Here is a 14,567-nt window from a genome sequence, read left to right on the forward strand (position 1 = left end):
CACTCTCCATCCTTCTGCCATCAGGTCTCTTTACACAGCAGATGTTTTAGGACTCTTCTGAATCTAAAATATCTTGTTCTGCCTTATCAGGCCACCTCTGAAATTCAAAAGGAGTTGTACTTTAAAATTACAATAGGATGCAGAAAAGGGGAAAAAAACAGATGAAGGTTGCTTTTTTTTTGTGTAACATATTAAAATAAGTTTGGTTTCCACAGGCACAGAGAATAACTATTTTTTTGGGATCCAAACCTGTACTGGGATAAAATAAGCACAGGTCAAGCTAAAAAGTCTAGTCATACTGAAAGAACAGCAGGAGAAATGTGCAGTTAAATCAAGGGTTTGCAAACATGAGAATACTGCTCACCCTCCCATACTATAGAGTCTCTGTGCATATAAGCTGATCAGACAGACACTGACATTTTAATTCTATATACACTGTAATTTTTACAACATCCTTGATTGCATCACAGGCTATTTCATCATATTATTGATGAAAGCAGAAATAAATAAAGAAAAAGATGAGCAAACCCCTGAACTTTTACAAATTTTTCCAGTAGTTCATGAAACAATACTACAAAGCAAGAGATAACCAAGGCCTTATAGGTCTCTCGTACCAGGGGCAGCTGCTGGAGTAGCAAGATGAAGCTAGATTCTACCCATCTGAGCAATCTGAAGGCAAAGTTAAACCAGGGGGGTGAAAGGGTGGTCATGCTCTGAATGGGATAGATTGGTTCTGTCCCTAGCAAAAAACATGAAGGAAAATGTAAAAGATAGCAGCACAGAGGAATTCCACCACAAATTCATATGCACATCTCAAGAACCTGAAATTACCTGGGATGTAGCTGCCTCAGGTTTCACCTTTTCAAATATGCATCTCAGAAAAAACGCCTGACATCACACCAGTAAGATGAAAGCAACAATTACTTTCTCTGTCACTCCTTATAGGAAAAGTGTGGTGTTTTATTTTGCTAGTATCAACTTGTTCTACTATGCTAGTTCTTTTGTAATACTAAAAACACACTAAGCTCTTCACTACAATGAAAACTACCGTTTCATTGCTGTGTCTACTACCATTAAAGGGTAAGTATATGCTTCAAGACAATAATTCATTTAGCTAGTTGCCAGAGCAGGCATTATGTGAATAAGCTTGATAGATCTCTGTTCCTAACCTATCAGAAAACAGTTTATGGAATCTAATAAATTAAAAATGAATTGTCTCCAGCAACCATATATTTCACAATAAATGTAGGCTCTTTGATCTCAACTGACTGTGCTATGTTCTAATTAATTTTTATACAGAAGTTTGCTATTGCGCCTTAAATGGATTTTATACACAAGACTAATCAGCTAGCATTTTCAGCTGTGCCTTTGTCTTTTTACCTTCCAACCAAGTTAAAAATTCACAGAATTCTAGAATTTATGGCATAGCTTTCTACATTGAAAAGCTTATGCCTTTTCAATTTAAGGAAGGAAAGACCTATATTTTTTCTCTGCTTTCTTGACCCCAACAGGCACATAATAGAAAGAAATACATGCCAACAGCTTAAGGACTTGCCTCTAGACAGTGTGACTGTAGAAATGAACCCCTTTCTAGCTCTAAGCTGCTTTCTTACCCAGCAGCGAGTACTGGAGTTACTCAGTCACTGTGTATCCCCTCCACAATCTTCTGAGATAGGTATAGTGCCATTTGGTATTGCTGTATGGAATAGCAGAACAGCTGGCATGGAGTAGGGTTTTAGTTCTGTTCCTGCTGGGGTGCTGTAAGTGCCCATTCATGAGAGGATTTTCCTGCATCAATGACAAAGAACCTGGAAAAGGCATCCACAACTGCAATACAAAATCCCCAATTTGGGCTGGATGGTCTGTGCACAGATTATTTAATGCATCTGATGTGTAGGTTCTGGCATCAGGGAAAGAAAACAGCAGAGAGGCTGGGGCAGAAGGCAATAGCCTGAGGAGTAAAGTAAAGGAGAAACAAGGAGCTTGGCCACTCATACCATTCTGTTCACCTGCAGGACTAAAATGCAACAAAAAAATTCTAATTCCTCAGAAAAGACCTTTACTCCCTCGCCAAAAGTCTCTTCTGTCTTTATGAATTCATGTAGAAAGGTCCAAGGCTTTTTATGTGTTTTTGCACAGCACCATCATTGTCCTTGCTTACAAGTGTGCCTGTCTACCTGCCATTAATCTCTGAAGGGCAGTATGATGCAAACATTTAAGCTATGAAAGATGTTCTAATACATTTTATATCCATATATATACATGCATAAACATATATGTGTGCTTTGAAAATTAAAATAAAAGCTTAAGGAAATGAAAAAAGCATCCCATAAGTTCCAAAGAATTCCCAGTGAGAAGGAGAATAGCAAATTCAGCCTCAGCATGAGGCATCACTACACAACAAAAACTTCTTGTTGCATAGCATGTGATCGAGAGACACCAGTAAAGTTGACAGAATATCCCCTTAAAAAAAGGCCAGAAAACTGTCTCTCTAGAGTGGCTTAAATCTGTAAGGATCCTGCCTTGGGATACAGCCAGATGACCCTGAGAGACCTCTTCCAGCATTTTTCTATGACTTCGTAAAAATAGTTATGGGGATTTTAGGAATTGGCATTTTTAAAACATTCTTTACCCTGTGGAGAAACTCTGTCAAAGGGCATTCTTACACTTTGATACTGTCTTCCTACAGACTGATATTACAATGAGTAAGTAAGAATATGCAGAAATTAAATTATACTTTTAGACCATGAGGTTTTTTTCTTCATGTACAGACCGTACAAGACCATTTATAGAGACTGTTCAGAAATTAAAATAAATTCCATAATACAAACAAGAAGTCAATGCAATGGTAACCAAATGGGAGTAATGCGTCCCAGGTGGTTGGAATGGGTACAAAAACCCACATAGATGGCCATGTATGGCACAAATTGGAACCTGGAGAGGATTATAACTGGACCCTTCCAAAAGAAGGAATGGCTGTAAACTGTAAATTGTATCAATGCAAGCATCTTGGTGACTTACCATGGAGGAACGAATGATGAGGGAGAAGTGTATCATTTACGGCTTTAATTGTAGCTGATACAATTAAATAGTGAAGATACTGAAACTCTGCCATACAAAGGAATATACCAGTATAGGGCATTGTGTGCAGAGAATTTTAACTCTTGATTAGGATGAGACCTGAGCATAATAGAAGTGGCAAGGTGGGATTTACTTTCAACTTGAGTCAAGAAACAAACAGCCACACAACTTCAAAAGTCATAGGGCAATTAAAGATAATAAAGAGAATAGGAGAAGCCTGTTATCCAGTATGAAAGCTGGTAGAGCATATACATTTCAGATTTAGTTGTATAGTTTGGGCCACTGAAATACCTTCATTTACTTATCCATCTCTCTCCTTATTCCAAGACAGAAGACTAACATCCTGCGCAAAAAAAAAAAAAAAAAAAAAAAAAAAAAAAAAAATCCGTAGAAAGCACATCTAACTCACAAACAAAGCTCTCCTGGATGAAAAACAAACACCTTCAAGAGGTTTTTCATTAAGAGAAAGAATATCTACAATATGACATAAAATGGTAACAACTAGCCTAGGTGAAAGAGGCAAGAAGCATTTCTGGCATTGGGTAGTAAGGTTAATGTTTTGAAAGTATGTAGAGAGCCTTTGTCAATCCTGTTGACAGCAGAAGATACAGGGAATTTATAAGAGCCCACATCCAGGACTTTTTAGATTTGCCTTTTATAAAGGTGTCCAGCAAATTCTGTGACTGAAGGGCAGTGCACTGATTTTAGTACTCTTTCTTCGCTGCAGAAAGACCGAGAAAATGCACACCATTTTATTTGCTGCACTTCATAAAGCCATGTGGCTTGCTTGGCCCCTCGGGGATTCTGTGATAGCTGAAATCTGCTTGTTAGCACTTTTTTTAGGAGGGTGTAATTTTTTGTCAAAGGAGGAAAAGAGAGGGAAGACATTACTGCTGTATACCACAGTCCAGCTTGAAACCTTTAGAAACACTTTGAATGTATATGTCCATGTTGTACACTGATGAAATATCAATTTGTTAACAACACACCCATGTAGCTACTCTACCAAGAACAATGAACCAAAAAGTTCAACTCATAAAGTCCTATGTAAAGTGAATTTTTAAAATTATCTAGATCTATTGTCTCAAAAGAATCTGATATTATTTGCTCCTAATTAGATGACACATCACCCCGAGAAAGATTTAAAGTACCTATTATTATCAATGTTTATTTACGGGGCGGTGGGGTGTGGTTACTGTTTTTCATTGTACTACCATTCATCTGGGTATATTTCATTTTTTGTTAATTTTTTTTGGTTGTGTTTTGCTTTTCAATGGGAACCAAAGCCTTTGTAGCATATAGTATAAATTAAATTTTAGAAGAACAACCCTGAAAGGAACAGTGAGGAAGCAATCAGAAATTTGTAAAATTATACAGACTGTAAGAAAATAATAGGTAGTAAATCTAGGTAGTAAAAGCTAGTGGAAGCAAAAGTGACTATTTCAAGATGGTAATAGAGTGAGACCAAAACCAGCCAATATCCTCAGATTTACCAACAATCTAAAGGCAGACAATGTAGAGGAGTTTTTTGATTAAATTAGAAAATATGAAATGTGAAACTTCTGAAAAACAGAAGAAGAGGGGAGAAGAAGTGAATACATAAACCACAAAATATGTCAACATTGCAGCTAAGTAAAATCCATATAAGTTTGGTGCCAGTAACCCAGTCAATACCAGTTTCTGATTGTAAACAGCCCGAAAGAGGTGGCTGGCCTTTACTGGAGGAAGAGAATATATCTAAGTAAATCCCATGTGAAAAAAAAATTAAAAACATCTGCTTAAGACACAAATGGTTTGTTGGCTGACGTCAACAACAGGAAAGCTTCCAGTATATCAGGTCTGAGCTTGCCAGCAGGTGTTGCTGAAATTATTCAGAACAATTAGAGGTGATATTTCCAAAAGCACAGAGATGACAGGACCAATAAATAAGGTAAGCATGATACTGTCAACAACTGAAATGTAAGTATTTCTCATAAATCCTTTGAGGACCTGTGCAACGCAGTATTTTAAAGCTAGCCACCAGGGCCTCAAATTTTATCAGTCATGCTAAACAGGAGTAATATCCTCCTCCATGACCAATGCCAATGCCACCGAAATCCCCAGACAACCTGGTTTCTATAATACCTCCTTTCCTGTGGAGTAGACTCTCCCCTTGACAAAGAGAAATATAAATGTGAGTGAATACACCATACAATATTTTCACATAGAATGTATTTATTCATTTTTATTAAGCATCAACTTTCACTGATGTTGACATTCATTATTATTTAGATAAACTAACTTGATTAGTCTCATTACAATTTTTTTCTTTTCCTTTGTGGAAGATCTCCAGTATTTGTGGTTTATTTCACTGTGGCTATACTTCAGCTAGGAAGAAGGCGTAAAACAGCTCCATGTTTAGATGTTGAGCTTTTTCAATATACTATGACTATGCATACAGTATTCTCTAGCTGGGCATACAGGTTAACAGTAATTTGTAGATAAACACCAAACACGGTTTAACAAATTCAACTAATGCTAAAATCTCCCCTTTTTTGCCATTAATGAACTGCATTATGGATACCCATGATAACCAGGATTATTTAAAGAAGGTTCTCAAAATTATGTCCACATCATGATTTGCTGTCAAGCCTGATTTAAACTAAATTCTCAATTCTTCATCATTTTAAAAGAAAACAGAAATACAGCTTTTTTTTTTTTATTTTTTTTTTTTTAAATTTTTTTTATTTTAGCCATTTACCTAACTGCTTTGGATAAGAAAAAGTCTGTTAAACAAACCAAAGACATGATATGTCTTGCATCATTTTGGACCATTAAATTACTCCTCGTGGAAATCAACCAAGGGTTTCAGTGGCTTCTTCACACTGAGCTGCATCATGACCACTCACCCCTGATTTGCTGTCGTGCTGTTAGTTTTACAGCTGGCTTCACTGGACTCTCTGCTAAAGGCAAACCTCTCTGTCATTTACATCATGCCCCACATTTCATGGGAAACCTGCACTGAAAAGAGATATTTTTACTTCACTCAAGGAAGAGAGCCAGGCAGATGGTTCACGGTGAATACTTATTTCAATGCTTATTTCAGTGTTATATTGTTGAGACATCTCCTAGATGTGTAGCCCAGCCTCAAGACCAAGAATCAGTCCCTCCTCCCCACCATGTTTCATAAAGTACTGACTCAGTGCAGGTGGAGTAATGACACTACAGTTCATGTTTCTTTTTTATAATTAATTACCAATCATTCATATCCTTCTAGCTGAAAGTTAATTACATGCTCACGTCACTTACTCTGAGATTAAATGGTACCAATTCCTTGCATGCTTAGAATAAGTTACTTAGCACACTCTCAGCTTTCATCTTAAAAACATGCACGTTGCTGTTTGCCTCGGGAAAGATGCATTAATAGAGACTTTCAAAATCTTCTCAAGATGCAAATTGCTATTTAAGTTTCAGATATGACTTTACTCTAAAGGGCTCTGAAAGTAGAAAAAGTAAGGATTCTGATAATTGCGAGAAATATTAAAAAATCTCCATGAGAGAAATAAGACCTGGTAGTGCAACTGTAGGATGAGAAGTGGTTTGACTGAAGGGATGCAATGAAAAATTACTATTTGTCTTACAAAGTACATTTTCTTAATCTACAAGTTTAAACCAAACAAAACAACAAAAAGTTGTTCTTCCAACACCCTGCTTTACAAACCACATCTGAAGTCATACTGCATGCTCTCTGGCTCATGTTAGAAAGCAATTACCAATTTTGTTGACAATCAACAAACCAGAGTAAAATCCAGCTCATTTTCTCATACCACTGTAGAGCCTTTAAAAAGCCATTACCGTTTATTTTTGCTCTATGGAAAGCAGAAGTATTTTGGAAGACAGATTTTGGTTCTCTGAAGGATGACAGATTTGAACAGAGTCATTTTCTAACCATATATTCACTTTACAGACAACTCCCCTATTGCCCACCATCCTAGATAGACTTGTTGAAAATTGGGGAAATGACTATTTGAAACAGAATCATTTTCCATTCACATCAAACAGGTATGAGATTTTTTCCCTTAAAATGTTGAAGAGGGCTGCAGAAAACCTCTTTGCCTTGTGAAAGATGCACAGCTGCTCCCAGTGGCTTCAGAAATGGAATCAGCACCTGCCATTTAATACCTGTGCTACTGTAAGGAAATAAGAAACATCTTTTTTTTCTAATTGGTTTAAAATAAAGCAAAATCCCTATACCATACATGCAAGAATAACCCTTTCAAATTCCTTCTGTTATGCTGTGAAAACATGATGTAAAAGCCACTCTCAAACCCACGGTGACCTTGTGCACATTGTGTGGAGGAGACAAGCAGCGTGAAGGAATAGAGACCAACTTCAGCTGGAATTTAAGCTGGCCTCACTCTTACTGGCACAAGAGTAACAAGATCACAAGATAGCTGAAGGCCACGGGTCTTCTAAAGCAACCAGAACTACAACACTACACATGCATCAGACTTACAAGACCTGCACTTTTCAGCACAAGGAGGAAGGAGTTATTCTAAGTGAAAAATCATCCCAAGTGAAGGGCACAGGTTAGAATTTCACCTCGCACACTCACCACTGCAGGCACCAGGATCCTGAGACAGCTGAGAGGGTTGAAACCAGCTGCCCACCAACTGCACCCACCATGGACCACTCCCACGATTGCTGGCCACAAGCAGGTGCTGGCAGAATTGGCTTCCTCCAAGCCCAGGCGGTAGCACGGCTCCAGGCACAAGCTGGGCAACCCAGCTCTGGGACAACCCAGAGCAGGCTCAGTGGCTTCCCCCAGCTACAGGCTCTCACAGCACCAAGAGAAAGAGTATTTTAGCACACACAAAAAATTAATTAGCAAGAGAAAGGGTTACAAGCTCCATAATTCACGGGTCCCACATTAATGATTAGCTAAGTGAAGGAGCTGCCCAGTTGGTAATTTGATTCGTTGGAAAGGGAAAGGCACTCTACGGACCTTGAAAGGTTTTAGCAGAACTGCGTGTCCCAGGTCACCCTGCTTCCCCCTGCCTTCACCAGCTCACTGTCAAGCTCAATTTGCCAGCAAGATCCTGACAATAAACACAAAGATACATTTCAAGGTTAGTAGGCAAAACTCTTAGTGGATGTCATCATGAGCCATTGTAGTGATGAAATGAAGGAGATGCGGGGTTGGAAAGGGTTGGGGGTTTTGTTTTGGTTTGCAAATAGCACAGTTTTATTCAATTATCACTCTTCATTTATTTTACCTTCATCATTAATACTTCATATGTGTCTATGCCATTAAAAATAAGCAGAAAAACATTCCTGGGAAGTTGAGGGATATTATTTATTACTTGGAGGGAGAAATGAATGGTCTGCTAATCTCTCTAGATACTGATATGTAATTTTCCAAGTCAAAACACTGGGACAATGGGCTTGTTAATTAAAAATCACACCTTATAGTTATGCTTTCTGAGGTGGGATGGAATAGAGTAAATAACTACGACTCACTGGCTTACTTTAATTTGTATAGAAACCATGGTTCTACTTCAGTGCCCTGGCACATAGTGCAAAGTGTAAGTAAGGGGTATTCTGACCTGAAGTGAGAGATTTCAAACATATAGCCTGTGGGCCAAGTAACAATGTAAGCCACAAGAAAAATTAGAGTATTTTGTTCTCTGCTGCAAGAAATGCATTCTTGAGTACCAGTATGACACAGGAACTACAGGCTGAAGATTTTCAGTCTGCACTTTAGAACACAGTAGTCACCTGGTCCTTTCTCTTCATGATCACTGTCTGAAGCACTGCTATTTTGTTGAGGTCATCCATGTTAAAAGTCTGCCTTCTGTTTTCTATTTAAGATGAAAGACATCATTTTAACAAAAAAAGCACATTAAAAGCTCCTGCTCTTTTCCCAAATCCTTCTTTCTGTATAGTCAAGGAGGTTCTGTGCATTTGTAACTCCTAAAATAAGAGAATTCCAACATAGATCGGATTTCAAAACCAGTGTGGGACCACTACTATTCAGCAGTTTTAATTATGAATCACAGAGAAGTGTTAGCAATGCCGTTATATTATTTTCACACAAATATTAAAAACTTCAAAGAAATTGGAAGCAGCAGCAGTACACACACACAAAAAAAATTAATGGCATGAAAGCTTGAGTTTTCTTATGCTCTAAGTACTCTTATGTCAAAGACTAAGATAAACTTGAAAGGACCGTTCACACTGCAAAGGCTATTTCTAAACCAGTATTAGCAAGCAACCACACATAATTCTTTGCATTCCTGGTTCGCCTAAATGAGCACCGGTTAAGCAACTAAGTCTTGCTCAAATAAAAGTGGACTTCCTCTGTGCAGGGAAAAAGATAAAGGTCAGCGATCAAGGGACCTGGTGCCCACAAATACAGTGTTCTGGAAATGTACGTGCTATTGAATGTGCACCTGCCCTCAGGCTTAGTAGTGTTCCCCTCGGTTGTTAAATATTCTCATGGTATCCATACATAACTTTGTCAATGTAACCACTTGAACCAAGGTTCTTCTCAGTGATGGGTGAAATCCAATACAAAGCAGCACTTGGTGGTGATTTGCAAACACAGATCAAACTGAAAAATCCAATACTTATTAGCTATCCAAGGACTAAGTTCTGATGCCAGTTCAGTTTTTAAAAATTCATGGCAGCATGCCGGTAACATTACTGTACAGGGCACCTGCAGGCAGGGTTCAAAAGTCCTGATTAGGAAGGTTTTTCAGCTTAGGAAAATAATATGGCTACTCATAAATTTAAAGGTGGTAAGGAGTAGAGAATGCAATATCACTTGTGTGAGACATGGGAGCCAAAGAAGAGCTCTCTTAAAGAGGGAAAGAGCACTGACTCCCAAAACATAAATGGTTTCCATGGTTGCATAAACACAGTTTTGCTTTTTTTTAATTTGCTCTCAAGTTTATTAAAAAACATGAAGAGCTCCCAAAGTCATCATCAGCAAGCTACGGTACTGAAAAAATGGAAGTTGCCACTCTTGTGACACTAAAAAATATTGCAACTGAGGAAACATTGGCATAAAAAGTCAATTTATGCCGATTTTTGCATTTCTGCATGGGAACACAGATAATATCAAAAAGGACGAAACAGTGCAGAGGTTACCTAACTTGAAGATGGAAACAAATACTTTCATGTGTATTTCTAGGAAAGAGTTTTCTCCACATGATGTCTGAATTGAAAGGAATATTAAAAAACAAAGAAAAACCACCAACCAAGCAAACCAAAGGGAAACAAACAAACAAACAAACAAACAAACAAAACCACCCAAACCCAAAAATAGGTTTTACTCTTCAGTCTCTTGAAACCAAAATATTTCAAAAGGATTTTCTCAAAAATCACAGAGGGAAAAAAAGAATACCCAATACTGAACAGTAGTTCAGTATATAAATACCCAACTCTCTGAACTGTAGAATTTTCACATGGAAATTAGTATTTCTTAAGACAGATCACAAAACACAGAATGAGTTAATAGTCCAGACATTAGAAGTGCCACTTCCAATATGGGAGATCCAGGTTGGAGTCCCCAGTTCAATAAACATCTCAGCATACATACAAAGAGACATAGACACAGGTGGAGAGGCTTGAAGTGCTCAGGGAACACAGCATGGAAATGAAGCCCCACATCCCTGACCCGAATCAGACAAACTCATGAGATTTGACCTGAACACTTGATAACCCACACATGTGCTCTCTGTATCAGGTATTGATTGGCTTGTTGATGTAATGGCCTTTGTGATTCTGATCCAGACTGTAACAGCATTCCCAGATCCAAGACAGCTTTCCAAAATACATTTTCTTCGAAACAGATATGTTACAAGCTAAGTTCCTATACTGGCACACAATCATTAGGAATAATGTCAGAAATCATGCTCAGCCCTCTTCTCCACACTGATAAATCACCAAGGACTACCTATGTCATGTATAAGGACTCCAAAGGACTACCTTCAACCAAGGCATGCACCTATTTTTATGAAGTTACCTATACATGTACATATGCATGCCTTTTTTTTTTTTTTTTTTTTTACTATGTCATAATCTCATTCTCCCTATTAAGGCAGAGCTTTTGTGTCAACCTGGTTACTGACTTCTGATGGGACTCCCCAAACAGAACAGGAGAGACAGGAGAGCAAGATAAATAACAAGGCAGCACAACATGAAAGAAAGCATCCTGCCTTATACCATCCCTGGAAATGCATTTCCTAAAGCTGAAATTGTGCAATGAGTTTCAAGATCCAGAACGACTTAGAAAGGGGCAGGCTGACTTTTGACATTCAAAAAACCAAAGATAAGCCGCATCCAACCCCAAACACAACATGGCTGTGAAGAAACAAAGCCATGGCCACAAACATATTTTTATGTCTATGCTCCTGCTCCAATTACTGATGGGGGAAGGGGCACAGAAAAAAGTGTTCAGCCTACTGCCCTTTGCCATGAATCCTTCCTAGACACCTGTCTTTTAAAATCTCTGGAAGACGACTGCAGTGTCACTCACCCTGGGAGTTCCTCTCATCCTGGCAGGTAACCACTGACAGCCCTCCCAGACATGTCCACAACAGTCAAAAAGCCCCAACATCACCCCTGCAACACCCAACGCTGTTACAACTCCTGCAGACACAATGCTGAAGAGGCAGCGTGTGATTTTTCTCACCCCGGTCCCAGCAGTTAATTGGACTTTCCATGGATAATCCCAGCAATCAGAGAGAAAATCTCTGCCTCCAGCGTGACCCATTAGCACAGAGTTCACTGATCAGTAGGTTAACATGCCATTAAAGCATCTCTCTGTGGGGCTTAGGAAGGGTCAAGAAAACTCCATCACAAAGAACAAAAAATACCTACAGAGCTCATACGCGATTATATTAAGATCCTCGTGAATTTAGCTCAGAGGCTATTCCCTTCCCTGGAGCAGCAATATCTATGGTCCTGACATTTTTTCCACATCTTCCCTTGATTATCCCTTAGATTTGCAAAACACAAAATGATATGGGCAAGCAAACAACCTGTCTCACTGTAAGGTCAGATGTACACCATGCTGCATTTGCCACTCTGCAGTACTGTTCACGCTTGCAGTTTATGGTCCCTGGTTTTAAATGAGAGACTTTTTTTACCTGTTGCCAACAGGTAAGACACATTTACCCAGGATGTGCACACACAGTACCTCAGCTACTTGGGAACAGTTTGTGCCCTGTAAGGACCATGCAGGTTTAGCAATGGGGCATCGATTCTATGCCTATAGTGGCAAAAGTCATAGCAGTAGCAAAATGCAGTGACAGTAAAACCTGTCCAGGCTGTGATCATCTAGGGATGTACAGTCACAACACTGAAACTCTGAAGATGTGGACTGAGGCCTTATAATCTGCTGTGTCCAAATACACTATTCTAAGTCACTTTTCAATAACTCTACTTTCTCTTATTCCTCATTAGTTGCGTTTTTGCCAAGGTACTAGACAAAGAACATCAAGGGACAACCTTATATGACCTTCAAACACAAGCACAGATAAATTTGGGTAAGGAAGAGGAAAAAAATAGGAGGTTTCATCTTGCATTTATCATTTACTTATAAACCTCGAAGAGATGTGACAGTGCTGTCCTCTATGAAATTCACTATATATAAGTTATAAGGCAGTTGATTCTTTGTATTTTTTACTTTTTTCAATGTCCATGTCTAGGAATAGCTCTGTAATGAGAGGATTTCTTAGCAGATTAGTTTTATTAGTGTTAATTGTCCATTTAATGTACATTTCTGTCTCCCCTGTTGCATTTCCCAATGTATTTTTTTAATGTCTCTAGTGATAACAGTGTCTAACCAAAATGTGAACTAAGTGATAAGCACAGGAAATAAAAGTCATCATGATCTTTAAATACAGACATGGTTTTCTAGAAGTTCTTGTATAGACTGCTTTACTTATCTGGAAAACACCACTGTTCTTGTCATTTACTTGCTAAATCTTATATGGGTGGATAGCTGCTTATGTTATTCACCCCATGCGTGCAAAACACTGGTATTAACAAGTACAGCTAAGGATCTAACGTGAGCTCTTTTTTGCATTTCCTTTTATTTGTTAGTCTGAGCCTCAAGCTTAAAAGTTATTTCAACAGACTTTTGTTTTCAACACGTATTCAGTATGTGTCTAACACCCTCTGAAGTTGCAAGCCACCCTCCCACTCACCCCCAAAAATCTTCAACCACTGCCAAAGTCTATATTTTCTTAACTTAAAGAAGTAATTCCAGGGCTGTCAACTGATAAATTTCATTCAGGGAAATGCTGTGTTCTTTAAGCAACACATTAATCTTCTCTGAACTAACCACAGTAAACATCAATGTTGAATTGTACAGATTTCACATGCTGCTGCCAGGAGAGAGTTTTAGAAGAATTATCCCCTTTTTAGGTAACCTGGCTTTTAAAATTACACCCTAGAATTGCAAACAAAGAAGACTAATGAACTCAGCAGCCTGTATGTATCAAGGAGGCTGTTGAAAAAGATACTGTGAGTAATGGAAAAAGGTTCATTTTTCAAAAGTTGCAGGGAGCTGCCTGTGTGAAGGTAGGAGAGGAGGAACCTCTTTCGCTTTGGTTATACCAGTTTGCTGTAAACAATCATTTCCCCTCTGTTATCAGGGAATATCCTGCAGGGGTGTGTTCTATGTCACCTTGACCAATTCACCAAGGAAGGGGAATTCTTCTCTCCTAATAACCCACTCAGCTCCCCACCTTTTAAAAAATTATCCATTTTTTAAACTGAAGCATGTAAGAACATCCATTAAGTACCGTCCTGCTCCACAGAGAAAGACTGTGTATTGACTCTGATTGCTAATACAACAGAAGACAGAAGATTGAGCCAAACTTTTTTGTTTTCTGCTGCTAAGAGCAGTGCACATAGGGCAGGAGTCTTGGCATGCAAGTACAACCAGCTATAAACCAATAAATAGAAGCTTTAAGCCACAACCTAGACATTACTATGGGACAGTAGTAATGACCCACACTATTCTCAGTAGTGGAAGAAGAGTGTGTGTATTTCTTTTCTGATGCTGACTGGCCTTTTCAAGCATGTTGCTAAATGAAGAAACTACACATCACTTCTCTGTAACTGTATACAAACTCCCCACATGCAGAACATCTTTACATAAAGGCAGCACCACGCTTCAGTCACAACACCAAGCTCCTCGAGCTGGCTGGGACGCTGGAGGTAAAAGTGACACTAAATCCATTACTTACCCTCAAATGTCTTGTTTTAAATCTGTAGCATCCACCTGGTCATAATGGGAAGCGGGACTGCTACGATTCAGTGAGGAGATGGAGGCACGGGGGTTTAATTTAATGTTGCTTAAATAACAGAAACCTGAAATAAAAGTGCCCTCCGTTCAGCCAAGATTTTTCTCGCACTCCCTCTCTGTCTCTCTGCCCCGGAGTGCTGCGTAGCTGTCTATAAATACCGGCCCCAACACTTGCTCAGGGCTT

General features: G+C 38.8%; 1 protein-coding gene across 10 annotated transcripts in view; it reads right to left on the reverse strand.

Annotated features, from left to right (window-relative positions):
* Window positions 1–14,567, reverse strand: part of BMPR1B (bone morphogenetic protein receptor type 1B) — a 238,069-nt gene that overhangs the window by 106,581 nt on the left and 116,921 nt on the right. For 2 of the 10 annotated variants that reach the window (XM_063423764.1, XM_063423767.1), the window contains exon 1: window positions 7,676–8,045. The exons of the other annotated variants lie outside the window; for them this stretch is intronic. The gene's annotated coding sequence lies outside the window, so the exon portion shown is untranslated. Of the gene's footprint in view, window positions 1–7,675; window positions 8,046–14,567 lie in introns of those variants that run through there. 10 annotated transcript variants of the gene reach the window in all.

This window comes from Prinia subflava, chromosome Z (assembly GCF_021018805.1).
Source record: "Prinia subflava isolate CZ2003 ecotype Zambia chromosome Z, Cam_Psub_1.2, whole genome shotgun sequence".
Lineage (NCBI taxonomy): Eukaryota > Metazoa > Chordata > Aves > Passeriformes > Cisticolidae > Prinia > Prinia subflava.